The sequence below is a fragment of the Hyla sarda genome, chromosome 2 (genome assembly GCF_029499605.1).
Source record: "Hyla sarda isolate aHylSar1 chromosome 2, aHylSar1.hap1, whole genome shotgun sequence".
Taxonomy (NCBI): Eukaryota; Metazoa; Chordata; class Amphibia; order Anura; family Hylidae; genus Hyla; species Hyla sarda.
In genome coordinates, this window is record NC_079190.1 from 109,606,443 (window position 1) to 109,621,291 (window position 14,849).

Genomic DNA, 14,849 nt, shown 5'->3' on the forward strand with positions numbered 1-14,849 from the left:
AACATTCCGGCTGAGAGGTGTAAGAAGCTTATTGATGGTTATAGGAAGCGACTGATTTCAGTAATTTTTTCCAAAGGGTGTGCAGCCAAATATTAAAGGGGTACTCCCATCGAAAACTTTTTGTTTTTAAATCAACTGATGCCAGAAAGTTAAACAGATTTGTAAATCACTTCTATTAAAAAATCTTAATACTTCCAGTACTTTTTAGGGGCGGTGTACTACAGAGAAATCAAAAAAATAAATGCATTTCCTCTGATGTCATGACCACAGTGCTCTGTTGACCTCTGCTGTCCATTTCAGGAACTGTCCAGAGCAGAAGAATATCCCCATAGCAATATCCCCATGCTGCTCTGGACAGTTCCTAAAATGGACAGAAGAGGTCAGCAGAGAGCACTGTGGTCATGACATCAGAGGAAATGCATTTCTTTTTTTGGATTTCTCTTTAGTATACAACCCCTAAAAAGTACTGGAAGGATTAAGATTTTTTAATAGAAGTGATTTACAAATCTGTTTAACTTTCTGGCAACAGTTGATTAAAAAAAAAAAAGTTTTCCACGGGAGTACCCCTTTAAATTAAGGGTGCCAATAATTTTGTCTAGACTTTTTGGAGTTTGGTTTGACATTATGTCCAATTTGCTTTTCTTCCTCCCTCCCTTTTTTGGCTTTGTTCCAAAACACACAAAGGGAATAAACATGTGTATAGCAAAACATGTGTCACTGCAATCCTTTTCCGTGAGAAATACTTCATTTTCTAGAAAAAATTCAGGGGTGCCAACATTAATGGCCATGACTATATAAATATATATATATATATATATATATATATATATAAGACCCATCTACCAATTAAAATAAGTTTGCAAAAAATAAGCATCTCCCATGGCAGAAACATAAAAAAAAGTTACAGGGGTTAGAACCGGGCAATATTAAATTGGCACTGTCATTTGCAAAAACTTTTTGTATAATGTTGATAATAACAATCATAGTGTGTGTAATATACGTTGGTTAACCCCTTAAGGACATGGGTTTGTTCGTTGGTTTGTTTGTTTGTTTTTTCGCACTTTCATTTTTTACTCTTTGTCATAATGCTTTTAATTTTCCACTTACAGAGACATATAAGGGCTTGTTTTTTGCACCACCAATTGTACTTTGTAATGTTATCACCCATTTTAGCACCGAATATACAGCAAAATGAAAAAAAATATTTGTGTGAAACAATTGAAAAAAAAAAGCAATTTAGCTAATTTTGGGGGCTTCTGTTTCAACACAGTGCACTTTTTGGTACAAATGACATGTTATATCTATTCTGTAGGTCCATGCGATTATAACTATGCCAAACTTATATAGTTTTCGTTTTATTTTACTTTTAAAAGAATAATAACTTTTAGTATGAAAATGAGCATGTTCAAAACTATCCTGAGCCGTCTAACTTTTTTTTTTTTTGCATAGACGGGGACGCATGAGTGCTCATTTTTTGTACCATGGTCTTAAGTTTTTATTGATACAATTTTTGTTTTGATGGGATTTTTTGATAACTTTTAATTTTTTTTCTGGTATAAAAAGCAACCCAAAATACGTAATTCTTGACTTTGGTATTTTTTTTTACATTTACGCCATTGACCACGCGATTAAATTAACATTAAATTAACATGTGTTGATGTTTATTTTTGTGTACATTATTTTATTTTTAAAATGGTAATGTGATGAGTGATTCAAACTTTTATTAGGGAAGGGATTAATTCATATCTGTTTACTTTTTTTTATACTTTATTCACAATTTTTTTGTCCCCATAGGAGATTATTACATGGAATCTTCAGATTGCATACACTGATCAATGCAGCTCAATAGTTCAGTGTTGTCAGTGCTCGGTTGCTACAGCCTGCAATGGCTGGCTGCAGCATAGGAGCACCAATTGGATGGCAGGGAAGGAGGTAAGAGGCTTCCCTCTGTCCGTACAGCTGATCGGGACATTGCGATTTCCACGCAATGGTCCAGATCAGACTTAATTATCAACTTTGATCGTGGCGTCTAAAGGGTTAATGCCAGATATCAGCCTGATCGGCGATGTCCAGCATTAGCCATGGGTCCTGGCTGATTGCAGCCAGGACCATGCGGGTATGATGTGAGCTTAGCTCCTGAGCTTGCTTCATACCACTGTCGTGGCTTGTCAATCATCCTGCTGTGTGATCCAGGAAAGTGTCACAGAGACTCATTGCACAGAGCCCTGCTTGTCCTCAGTGTACAGAGCCCTGCTTGTCCTCAGTGTACAGAGCACTGCTTATCCTCAGTGTACAGAGCCCTGCTTGTTCTCAGTGTACAGAGCGCTGCTTGTCCTCAGTGTACAGAGCCCTGCTTGTCTTCAGTGTACAGAGCCCTGCTTGTCCTCAGTGCACAGAGCCCTGCTTGTCCTCAGTGTACAGAGCCCTGCTTGTCCTCATTGCACAGAGCCCTGCTTGTCCTCAGTGTACCGAGCACTGCTTGTCCTCAGTGTACAGAACCCTGCTTATCCTCAGGGCACAGAGCCCTTCTTGTCCTCAGTGCACAGAGCCTTGCTTGTCCTCAGTGTACAGGGCCCTGCTTGTCCTCAGTGTGCAGAGCCTTGCTTGTCCTCAGTGTAAAAGAGCCCTGCTTGTCCTCAGTGTGCTCAATATACAGGACCCTGATTGTCCTCACTGCACAGAGCCCTGCTTGTCCTAAGTGCTTAGAGCCCTGCTTGTCCTCAGTGTACAGAGCCCTGCTTGTCCTCAGTGTACACGGCCCTGCTTGTTATCAGTGTACAGGGCCCTGCTTGCCCTCACTGCATAGAATCCTGCTTATCCTCAGTGAACAGATCCCTGCTTGTCCTCAGTATACAGAGCCCTGCTTGTCCTCACTGCACAGAGTCCTGCTTGTCCTCAGTGTACAGAGCCCTGCTTGTCCTCAGTGTACAGAGCCCTGCTTGTCCTCAGTGTACAGAGCCCTGCTTGTCCTCACTGCCCAGAGCCCTGGTTGTCCTCAGTGTACAGAGCTCTGCTTGTCCTCAGTGTACAGAGCCCTGCTTGTCCTCAGCGCACAGAGCTCTGCTTGTCCTCAGTGTACAAAGCCCTGCTTGTCCTCAGTGTACAGAGCCCTGCTTGTCCTCAGTGTACAGAGTTCTGCTTGTGCAAGATAGCATTCTTTCACCCAAAAATATAACATTTTTAGCCAATATATAAGAAATATACATATAGCATTATTATCTACAGTATATAAAAAGAACTATACAAATAATTTCTATAATTGTACTGACCGGAACGAGCAAGAAAACATGTTGGTTTGACTGCCCAGTAAACAGCATAAAAAGAAGTGTGGCAAACCACCGGGTGAAATGGCGGGACCATGGGTGTAGCGGTGTGAGTGGTGGGATCAGATGGTATTAACCCCAGGGGCAGGATGGTATTAACCCCTAGTGTTCATGACGACAGTGTGGTTTTCGGGTTCCGGAACACCACATGCCCAGATTCTCCACTATCACAATTGCTAGCAGTGAAATGAGAGTCCACAACCAGTTATGGTCAAACGGAGGCTTTAATGAGTAGAAGACAGGTGTAATTATCTTCACAGCTTGCTGGACCAACATACTTGTAGTTAACTTAACTTGAAATTGAACTTGACTTGACTATATGCAGGACTTGACTAGTTTCAGTGACAGCAGACATAGACTTGGGACTTACTGGAGAGACTGTAGCTTTTGGGGTCTTCCAGATGCTGATCACGTGCACTGAGATCTCTGGTGGTCGCCGTCTCAGCAAAGACTAAGAAGAAAGAGACTGAACTGTAATGGCCGCCCCTTTATATAGTGGGGGCTGGACTAAAACCCATTGGTCAAGCTGAGGGTCATAGGTTAAGCTGGTGCTCTCTGGGAGAACATGTGATAACAAATCATGTGACTGCATAGCCTAACATGTGACAGACTTCCACAGGTCATTGAGACCTCCCACAGGTCCTCTGTACTACCTATTTATAGGGATCCTGTCTAGGCATTAAAGTGATAGACACACCTTTATAAAACCAACAGGGGGAGACCTTGCTGGGGAGTCCCCAGGTCACTGAGGGTCTCAACCTGACAGGACCTGAGGGTAGTACAGGACCATGTCCTGTACTGGGACATCACAGACGATATCCCCCTCCCCTATTTGGCTAATAGCTTTCTTTAATTCCAGCTCACAAATGCTTTTTTTTCACTGGATATTTTATGAAGAAATCAAGGGTGTTGTAATGCCCCAATGGATGTGGACTTGCTTTGTCACCTACTGGTTTAGCTTTGGGCAAAACTTGGGGGTGGAATCTAAATATGTCCCTTGTTTTCACCCTTTATCCCACTCCAGGATGAGGAAGCTGGACTTCTGCTGCAGAGGAGATACTAGTTCATTACCCCAAGAGTGGTCCCAGTTAGGTGGCAGCTGGCCAAGCAGGCTAGAATATCTTGGTGCCAGGTGCCAGGGATACAGGCAGGAGGATCAAGCTGATGCTGGAGGTGGCTTTAGTGTAGCACAGTAGAATACAGAGTAACAGAGCTGAAATGATGTTATAGCAGCACAGAGTCTGTGTAACAGCAGACCTGAGAAGCTTAGATGCAGCCAAGTGGTGCAAACTTGATGGGAGTTCAGGAGTAGCTGACAGTCCTGGTCATACACTGGAGAATCAAGCTGGTACAAAAGAATAGGCATGGTACTGGTAAGTAGAGGTATACGCTGCACACCATTGGAGTACAAATGGTCTTTCAAAAAATGAAAAACCCTTATATGGCTCTCTAGAGAAAAAACAATTAAAGGGTAGCTCCCACCATCCTATTTTTTTTTTTTTTTGCTAGGCCGTTCCCCCCCCCCCCCCCCCTCCACTACGGCACTAGCTCGTTTTTAGCTTTTTTTCTAAGTGTAAAATGCTCTTATTCCTACACCTGTTTTTTCTCTGCGCATTTGGGGAGAAAATATAACTGCTTCCTTCTAAAAACAGCGCCATAATTGTCCATAGGTTGTGTCTGGTATTGTAGCTGAGCTCCTTTGATTTGAACAGGGCTGAGCTGCAGTACCACACACATCTGTTGGACAGGTGCAGCACTGTTTTGCTCTGTAACTGAGCCTTGATAGAAAATGATGTGTTTAAGACCCTACCCTTTTAAGTAAAAAAAAATACATATACATGTAAAAAATAAAAATAAAAAAAACATGACTAAGATTTATAATTTCTTTCTTTCCACGCTGTTTTCTACAATGGGTCATATTGCAAATAACTGGAACGTCCCACACTGGTCCATTGACACAGCATCTAAGCTGGAGATAATTGTAACAGTATGGTTGTTAGTACATGTGTGTCTGAGGATATTCGCTTTGAGGTTCGGGGGCTTCTGGAGTGCATGTCTCCATGTGCCTTTGACAAGGGATGATACCAGTGGAATTTCGCTGCATTTTTCTCAATATTATGAATGAGCTTTGAGGAAACCCTGACAGACACATTATGGGTTAAGCATACCATGATATTTGTAGCCTTACAACTTACAGCTGGGATTTCGGGCCCACATTTCCAAAGATGATAAACAAATATGTAGTCATGAAAAACCATGAAAAGGAAGAGAATGTGTTTCGTGATGGATCTCTTTGTACTGCGACAGGAAAGCGTTGTGCCAGGAAAGTGCATACCTTCTACATGACTAGCTTGGGATTCTATAGATTTAAATGCATTCAGTAAGTTGCCTGTTTTTATCCTTGCAGAGGCATTAGCATTAGATACCAACATTTTGAGTCTTTTTAAGATGGCTCATATCCAAAAAGAAGAATATTTCCTAATTCATATTTTATACATTGTTGCAATGCTGACAGTGCACACAGTCACAACTTCTCGATTTATGATGATTATTTATTATTCTTAATATTATGACTGCCATATTCTGCAGTTGTTTATAGATAATATTTACTCTTATCTGTCAGCAGCCACTTAGTAGTCAGTCAACCATTATTGGATTTTCAACCAAACTTTTTTTTTTTTTCGTAGAACAACTGTACAAGAAAACAATATAGCACATACCAGTACAACCATATCGAAAAGACCAACAATTGCGCAATAGAAGATAGCCTGCTTTTCCTATTTTCTCATTCGCCAAGAGAAGAATACTTCCTTATTCAACAATACAGCACATACCAGTACAACCATATCGAAAAGACCAGCAATTGCGCAATAGAAGATAGCCTTCTTTTCCTATTTTCTCATTTGCCAAGAGAAGAATACTTCCTTATTTATATTTTTTTATATATTGTTACAATGCACTGTTACACTGCACAATTGTAAGTCTCCTAGTACACCTTATGGGGATCCACAGTGGAGAGTTGACACTGCAAAATTGCCTTGTGAGGCCTTGAGAGCAGCTGGTGTGCTGGCCTGGGAAATCGATGCAAGCTTAGAGGTAGACTGGAATAGGCAAGCCTCAGAAATTAGAATCTTACAGAACTCTGTTTGGGCTATCGCTGAGGAGGCATGGCTGAGTGCAGCGGCGAGGTAGCAGCACTTGTATCATCCACATCACGTATCTATTTAATCTAATAGTATATAAATGTTATCACATCAGGTTTCTAATTGCATTTGAAGTGCTGTGATTTTCTACTGTACAAGTTCTGAAAAGCAGAATCAAGTCAACTCTGAGAAAGTGTAGGTGTCACAGGAGGAAAGAACACCCATGGGAGGCTTGGTACCTGTAGTCGTCCATTGTTCACGAAGTATGTCACACTGTTCTCACTGACAAGAAGACTTCCACAGGGCTACTAAACACTTCATTATCAGCCACAGTAACAAGAGAGGCTGCACTTTAGATGCTGTAGGTTATGGTTTCCCATGGGCACAGCTTGTAGCTTTCTGACCCAATAGTGTTTGGGGTGCCCATATTGGTGTAGTGCATAAAGATGGACAACCTGAAGAAGGCACAGCTTTTAGTTCAGGCAAGCAAATTCTACCAAAAGAGGCAACATATCTTAACACAGTTCAATAGCAGCAGATGGCTAAAGCTGGAATAACCCACAGAACTGAAGTGTGATGGGTGTCTTGAATTTGTAATGTCCGCTCTGGGCCTACTTTCTGTCATAAGTTTCTTGTCTTTCTTTCCAGTGGGGACTGCTAACTGGTTAGCTTCCAGATTTTTCCAAAAATCTCTACTCAAGCTAAAACTGCAATGCCCAACTGCGGAGTACAGGTGTCTGAAATTCTGTAGCCTGGGGCACATCTGGGCCTGGCCTGAAGCTCAGAAAGGTCATTTAGTAGACCTTCTTTCCCCAGGCTGTCTAACCTTTCCTGCCTCTTCAATCTCTCCCTCCTTATCCTGCTCTCAGGATCTACCAGGGAAAGATCAGGCTAAAGCCCCAAGCAGTCCTGGGTAGAAGGCTATCTTTTCTAAGGAAGCTTGACATTTCTCTCCTTTACATATTCCACCGACTAATGGTGCAGCTGTTAACCCTTTGCTCTCAGCCAAACCTGAAACAAACACAGTTACAATATAAAACCAGTCCAAAATAGTGTAAAAGTATAAAACACATATTAAAAATGCATTAATGAACAATACTCAAACAACAGACTCTGCAGGGCTCCCACTGGGACACTGCAGTAGTTTTGTGTGAAGTGAACAGTGAGAGAGGATTGTGTTCTAAAAACTGTTCAGTAATAGTGCCACCAACAATATATTGCAGCCAACAAGCTCATGTGCCTTAAAAGAGATCTGAAATCATAAGACCTGTTGCGCCACTGTTTTATGAAAAAGGCAAATGTACAGGCTGAATTGTTAAACCAGTGCTGTGTTTTCTTAAAGGGGTACTCCGCCCCTAGACATCTTATCCCCTATCCTTTGGATAGGAAATAAGATGTCTGATGGCGGGGGTCCTGCCACTGGGAACCCCCACGATCTCCCCTGCAGCACCCCGTGTCTTCTGCTGCACGGAGCGAACTTCGCTCTGTGCCTGATGTCGGAGGATACAGAGGCCGGAGTGTCGTGATGTCATGGCCCTGCCCCTCATGCTGTCAAGCCCCGCCCCCTCCCATAGACTTGCATTGAGGGGCAGAATGACATCGCAGATGACATGGGGTGCTGCAGGATAGATCACAGGGGTTCCCAGCAGCGGGACCCCGCGATCAGACATCTTATCCCCTATCCTTTGGATAGGGGATAAGATGTCTAGGGGCCGAGTACCCCTTTAAAGGGGAACTACTTGAAAGTCAACACTGAATTCTTTCAAAACCTGACTTCAGGTGTACCTGTCATACCACAGAGAAAAAACGAATGCTATGATTGTTACTCACTAGATCATGCAGATGCTTTACATGCATTTGGCTCACAAATCACTCCGTCCTGCTGCTTACTCATTCTGACATCCACTGCAACATCCACTGCTTAGGAAGGGGCATGTTCGAGATAAGCACTGAGGCCTTCCTCACTCACCATGCATACACTTCTTTCCTGAATCTTTTGTGCTGTGCTGGGTCTTGTCATCCAATCATTGTAGGCTGTTCTGTAACCCCTTCCTCTCTGTTTTCAGACAGGAGTCTGATAGGAGTGAGCACAGAGGAGTGCTAGTCCCCCTCAATTCCTGAACTTTGTCCCTGCCTGTGCTTTAGCTGGGACAAAGATGATGCTGCAGCAGGACAGGATTATGTTCTAGATGGTATGGGGACCTCTTGTCGTCTTTTTTTTTTTCCATAAAAAGGAGATACATGTTTTTATTAAATATATATAACATATAAAAAGTTTAGTTTTTTTATTCTGGCAATGCCCATTTCATGATCATGGGATACTACTAAAATCTTCCTGTGTATTTGTATAGATAGATACTGTTAAATCTCTATGAAAAGTCCACCCAAAACTGAAAAGTGGTCTTCTATGCAGGCTGTCTTCTCTAGGAAGATGGCCACAATCTATGGTGGGCTGAAAATTAGTCACACAAAATCTGGTCTGGTTAAGGTGTGGTTTTCTTAAAGACGTGGTCTTTCTGAAAGGTTTCACTGTATAGATATATATATATCGATATATATATATTTCAGTGATAAGGTATTTATTTTACAGAGGAACAATGTCTATATGCTCCACCCTGGGTTACTATAAATAACTCAGTTACTATGTACACAGCTTCTGAGCAGTTATTCCTTATTATATCAGCCTGTTCTGTGTTCGTCTTTCCACGTATGTAAATATTTTAGTTTCTCACTGTGATCTCGCTGCCTGCAGTATGTGGCTGCCCTGATCCTTGTAACCTTAGAAACTGGTGTGCATCTACGTTGCAATGTGACTTGCACTTGTATCTTACATTTCATATTTAAAACTACCATGTGAGATATTTACAGCCGTCGTCCACTACATGGATGGCTTCTATTACACAGATTCTATACATATAGCATGTCTTTGTTGTCTTTGACTCCAATCTCACCCGAAATTTCTTCTTAAACCAAGGTGGGTCAGTGAGAGGTCAGCTAGTTAGCCTGCGTGATTAACTCATTTATACTCAGACATCTATTCTTCCTGCCTGGCGTTAATAACACTATGTAGGAGGCTACAACGCTGGTCGATAGAGAGAAAATTGTGATCCATGAATCTATGAGCCCCAAGAATCCGAGATTCTAGGAAGCCTATAGATTTATCTGCAGAAGGATGATTACAAGGAGTCAGAAGGATGCTCCATGGCCTCTAATTTATTCATTAGTATTTCACAAGGCTCACTACAAAACCCCTGAAAATTTCCCTTTTAGTCTATACTGATATGCTGTTTTTCTGTTTTGGTTGATTATTATTTTAAATCGGAAAAGTGTGATAAACAAATCTGCTGAAAGATTAGTTACATGCACTGAAGTCCGCCATCCTACTCCAGGAATTGCTGTATATTTCCTTAGAATCAGTGGGGGACATATTCAAAAACCTGCGTAATTTACGTAATTTGAATCACTCCTTTTTTTCTCATTATATATTCATAGCTCACTTGAGTAAAGCAATGAATTTTTGCATGGTTTTGCATAAAGTTTCATTTCTTTACTTTCAGACTGAAAGAACACTTTCAATAAGTTTACCAAAAGTCAACTACCCCCTTGACGTGAGTGCAGGTTGGACCATGTTCAGATGATGCACATGCACAAGGGTCTTAGGTTAGGTAAGGAGTAAAGAGAAGTTGCTTCTCGGCCTTTTGGCTAAGATCAAGCGTAGTATCTGTTCTTATCAGTTTGTGCCGGTGACCCGGAGCGCCGGTATTGAGCTGGTGGGGATGGGTGCTGCATGGTAGGAGGCAGGTGTTCCGGGGCTGGTTCTGAGGAATCAGCTTGACGGCTGCCCTGATGTGACCTGCTTCCTCCGGGTCTCGCCATGAGATAGAGGGGTGTAGAGCCGAGGTACTTCTGTGCCTCGGGTAGTGGTGACCTTGAGGTGCCGAAACTCACTGGGTGTTATAAATCACTGAGTGAGAGCACTGCACCATTACTCTTCACCTGTTGCACTCACCCTTGGAATCCTGGCCTTCTGGCTAGGATCCGGGAAATTTTTATAGATCCGGCTGGATGACCGGGCAGTATATCTGCACTTATCCACTTATTTATTTTTTGTGTTTTGTCACTGTGCCACTTTTAGGTGTTGTTTTGTACACAGGATTGGCAGGATGCGGTAGCCCTTCTGGGTGTCCCTCCTGGTGGTCTAGGGGAGGTGTGTGTGGCCATTAGGTTCCTCACCTCCCTGCAACCCCTGAGCATCTTGGCGTTGGTCAAGATGCCACCAGTATACGGCTGATACTTTGGCTAATGCCTAGGTTGAAGCCAGGAGCATTTTCAGCCCCTTAGTAGCTTCGGCGAAAAGGGGCATCGAACCTGGATCCTTGCAGGTGCCTGTCGGAGAAGGGCTTAGCGATAGACCGCATCCTTTCTGCACGTTTTTTTTGTGTGACACGTTTGCACTTTTTCTTGCACTTTGAGTGAAAGAGAGCACTTGCCTCTGCTCTTAAAAAAAAAAATTAAAAAAAGGAGTAAAGAGAAGTATGGTTGCCTTGTGTACTTCCATTTCTTTCTATAATCCAAAAACATTGACCTGGTTTATGCCAGTATTACTAATCAGTTCAGCCGAGACCTTGGTGCTAAACCTATGCTCATTCTGGGCTAAGTCAAGTGGGCGGTCCTACTCAGAGAGTGTCAGATTTTTCTATATGCACACTTATACACACACATTGCTGTTAATCACTCAGTAGGACCACCTGCTTGACTTAGCCCAGAGTTAGCAGAGATTTACATAAACAAATGACAATTTATACTGGAATTTTTCCCACACAAATATATATCGATCTGCTTGGCTCCTCCTTCTCTATAACAAGATTACCGCAGATTGGATTACATTTTCAAGGTGACAGGTGTTTACAGCAGGAGGCACTGATTTGACAACACATTCTCTGTACAGCTTACATAGTAGTAGTAAGTAGTAAGTTTGTCTCTAAAAATAAAGGGAGTAGAATATAATGAAAAGAAAATAGTTTGGTAATGTGTAATAAATACATAATTGATCAGCACTTCCAAAAACAAAGTAATAAATGCACAGTTGCACACTGCCATTGCTGTACCATACGAAAAATACAGCGCTCTGCAAATGCTGTCATGTGTTCAGTCACACTGAATTTATGAATTATTTAGAATTACATTACTGCTGTATTTACTGTACATGTACATTCGAGATTTTTTCAGCATTTTTTTTATTAAATTGGGTCAGCCTTTCTGATCAAAATGTCTGCTAAGAACCTCAATTTACATGAACTGTATATATATATATATATATATATATATATATATATATATATATATATATTGCAATCTAAAATAATTTATATAGTCAGTGTTCACGTGTTTTAGCATTTGCAGTCTACTGCCTTATTTTTGATAAATTTGCTAATAAAAAATCTTCTTTTAATATGTAATGCACAAAATGTAATGAACATCATCGACAACATTAAAACCACAGTAGCCATAACATTAAAACCACAGCTCTGAACTGTTGACGTTTGAGTGATCCCGAGGCTTCTGTCACAGTAGATTATTTAAAGGGAACCTGTCTCATTGTCCATGTAGTCTGATCTACCAACATCATGTTATAGAGCAGGAGGAGTCTAACAGATTGGTGTACACCTTGGTTTAAAAAGGTTCAGTATAACTTGTCTTTTTTTGAGTGACATCTCTGATATTTCCATCCATGTAACATAGTAACATAGTTCATAAGGTTAAAAAAAGACCAGAGTCAAGTTCAACCTATAATCCCTACTGAGTTGATCCAGAGGAAGGCAAAAAAAAACTCATAATCGAGGTAAAAATTCCAAATATGGCAGCCAGAATAAATCCCTGGATCAACGTTCTGCCTCTATCGATCTAGAATCCATTACCACCAATGTTATTATTCTCCAAAAATGCATCCAGACCCCTTTTAAATTCTTTTACAGAGTTCATCATGACCACCTCCTCCGGGAGAGAATTCCACAGTCTCACTGCTCTTACAGTAAAGAACCCCGGCTGTGCCTTCTTTCCTCTAGATGTAGAGGATGCCTCCTTGTTATAGATACAGTCCTGGGTATAAATAGATCATGGGAGAGATCTCTGTACTGTCCCCTGATATATTTATACATAGTTATTAGGTCTCCCCTAAGCCTTCTTTTTCTAAACTAAATAACCCTAATTCTGATAATCTTTCTGGGTACTGATAATCTTTCTGGGTACTGTAGTCTTCCTATTCCCCGTATTACTCTGGTTGCCCGTCTTTGACCCCTCTCCAGCTCCACTATATCTTTCTTGTACACTGGTGCCCAGTACACAGTATTCTATATGTGGTCTGACTAGTGATTTGTACAGTGGTAGAATTATTTTTTTTGTTGTGGGCATCTATGATGCACCCCATGATTTTATTTGCCTTGGCAGCAGCTGCCCGACACTGGTCACTACAGCTAAATTTACTGTTAACTAAGACTCCCAAGTCCTTTTCCATGTCAGTCGTCCCAAGTGTGCTCCCATTTAATACATAATCCCAGCCCGGATTTTTCCTCCCCATGTGCATTACCTTACATTTATCAGTGTTGAACCTCATCTGCCACTTCCCAGCCCAAACCTTCAACCTATCCAGATCCATTTGTGACAGTTCACTGTCCTCTATTGTGTTTACGCTTTACAGAGTTTAGTATCATCTGCAAAGATTGCTACTTTACTACACAACCCCTCTTCAAGGTCATTAAACAATATATTAAATAGAACAGGACCCAAGACTGACCCCTGTAATACCCCACTAGTAACAGTCACCCAATCAGAATAAGTACCATTAATAACCACCCTCTGTTTCCTATCACTGAGCCAGTTACTTACCCACTGACACACATTCTCCCCCAGCCCAAACCTTCTCATTTTATGCACCAACCTTTTATGTGGAACCGTACCAAATGTTTTGGAAAAATCCAGATATACGACATCCAGCGATTGCCCCTGGTCCAGTCTAGAGCTCTCCTCCTCATAAAAGCTGATCAGGTTAGTTTGACAGGACCAATCCCTCATAAAGCCATGCTGACATGGAGTCATACATTTATTTTTATCAAGATACTCCAAAATAGCATCCCATAGAAAACCCTCAAACAATTTACATACAACGGAGGTTAAACTAACAGGACTATAATTCCCGGGGTCACCTTTTGACCCCTTTTTAAATATTGGCACCACATTTACCATGCGCCAGTCCTGGGGAACAGTCCCTGTTACTATAGAGTCCCTGAATATTAAAAATAGGGGCTTTCTATTACATTACTTAATTCCTTTAGAACACAGGGGTGAATGCCATCTGGACCTGGCAATTTGTCAATTTAGATTTTTTTGTAGGTGGCACTGTACTTCTTCCTGGGTTAGACAGGGGAGCTGTACTGGGGAGTTGACCTTATCTCGCTGTATTTCACCTGGCATTTCATTTTCCTCAGTGAATACAGTGGAGAAGAATTTGTTTAATATATGGTTTTTCCTGATCCCCGTTTATAATTTCTTCCTTATGATTTTATTAAAGGGCCCACACTTTCATTTTTGACCTTTTTGCTATTTATATAGTTAAAGAACATTTTGGTGTTAGTTTTTCTCTCTTTGACAATGAGCCTTTCTGTTTCTATCTTTGCGGCTTTTATCTGTTTTTGACATGTTTTACATTTTTCTCTATAGCTTTTTAATGCTTCTTCACTACCGTCCTGTTTTAGTAGTTTAAATCCTTTATTTTTGTCATTTATTGCCCCCTTAACGTTCTTATGCATCCATATTGTTTTTCTTTTTTTTCTTTTTTATAACAGTTTTTTTATTAAAGAATTTTTCTTTAAAACAGATATTTGAGAATAAGAAAATAAAAGTATTTCTGACCCTTTTATTCCCATAAGGTATATCCATCCCACAGTGAAAATTTAAGATATTTTTAAAAGTCTCCCATTTAGTGTCAGTATTCTTGTTTTTGAGGACATTATCCCATTTTATATTGTTAAGGGCTTCTTTGAGTTGATCATACTTTGCCTTCCTAAAGTTCATTGTTTTTGTGGCCCCTCTAGAGATTCCTTTATTGAAGAACAAGTTATAATGTATAATATTATGATCACTATTTCCCAGGTGTCCTTTTACCTGCACATTAGTAACTCTGTCAGGTCTGTCAGGTTAATATTAATTCTAGTAGGGTGCCCCCTCTGGTATGGCCCTGCACCATTGGGGACAGATAATTGTCTTTAGCAATAGTCAGAAACCTCTTTCCTTTATGAGGTTCACAGGTCTAAGGCTCCAAGTTTATTTCAGGATAGTTAAAGTTCCCCAGGATAGTTAAAGTTTGTTGGCTTATAGCAAACCCCTA

At 41.0% G+C, this 14,849-nt stretch overlaps 1 pseudogene; it reads left to right on the forward strand.

Moving 5' to 3' along the window:
* Window positions 1-10,148: 10,148 nt before the first annotated feature.
* LOC130359938 (U2 spliceosomal RNA) lies at window positions 10,149-10,324 on the forward strand (annotated as a pseudogene).
* The last annotated feature ends 4,525 nt before the right edge of the window (window positions 10,325-14,849 follow it).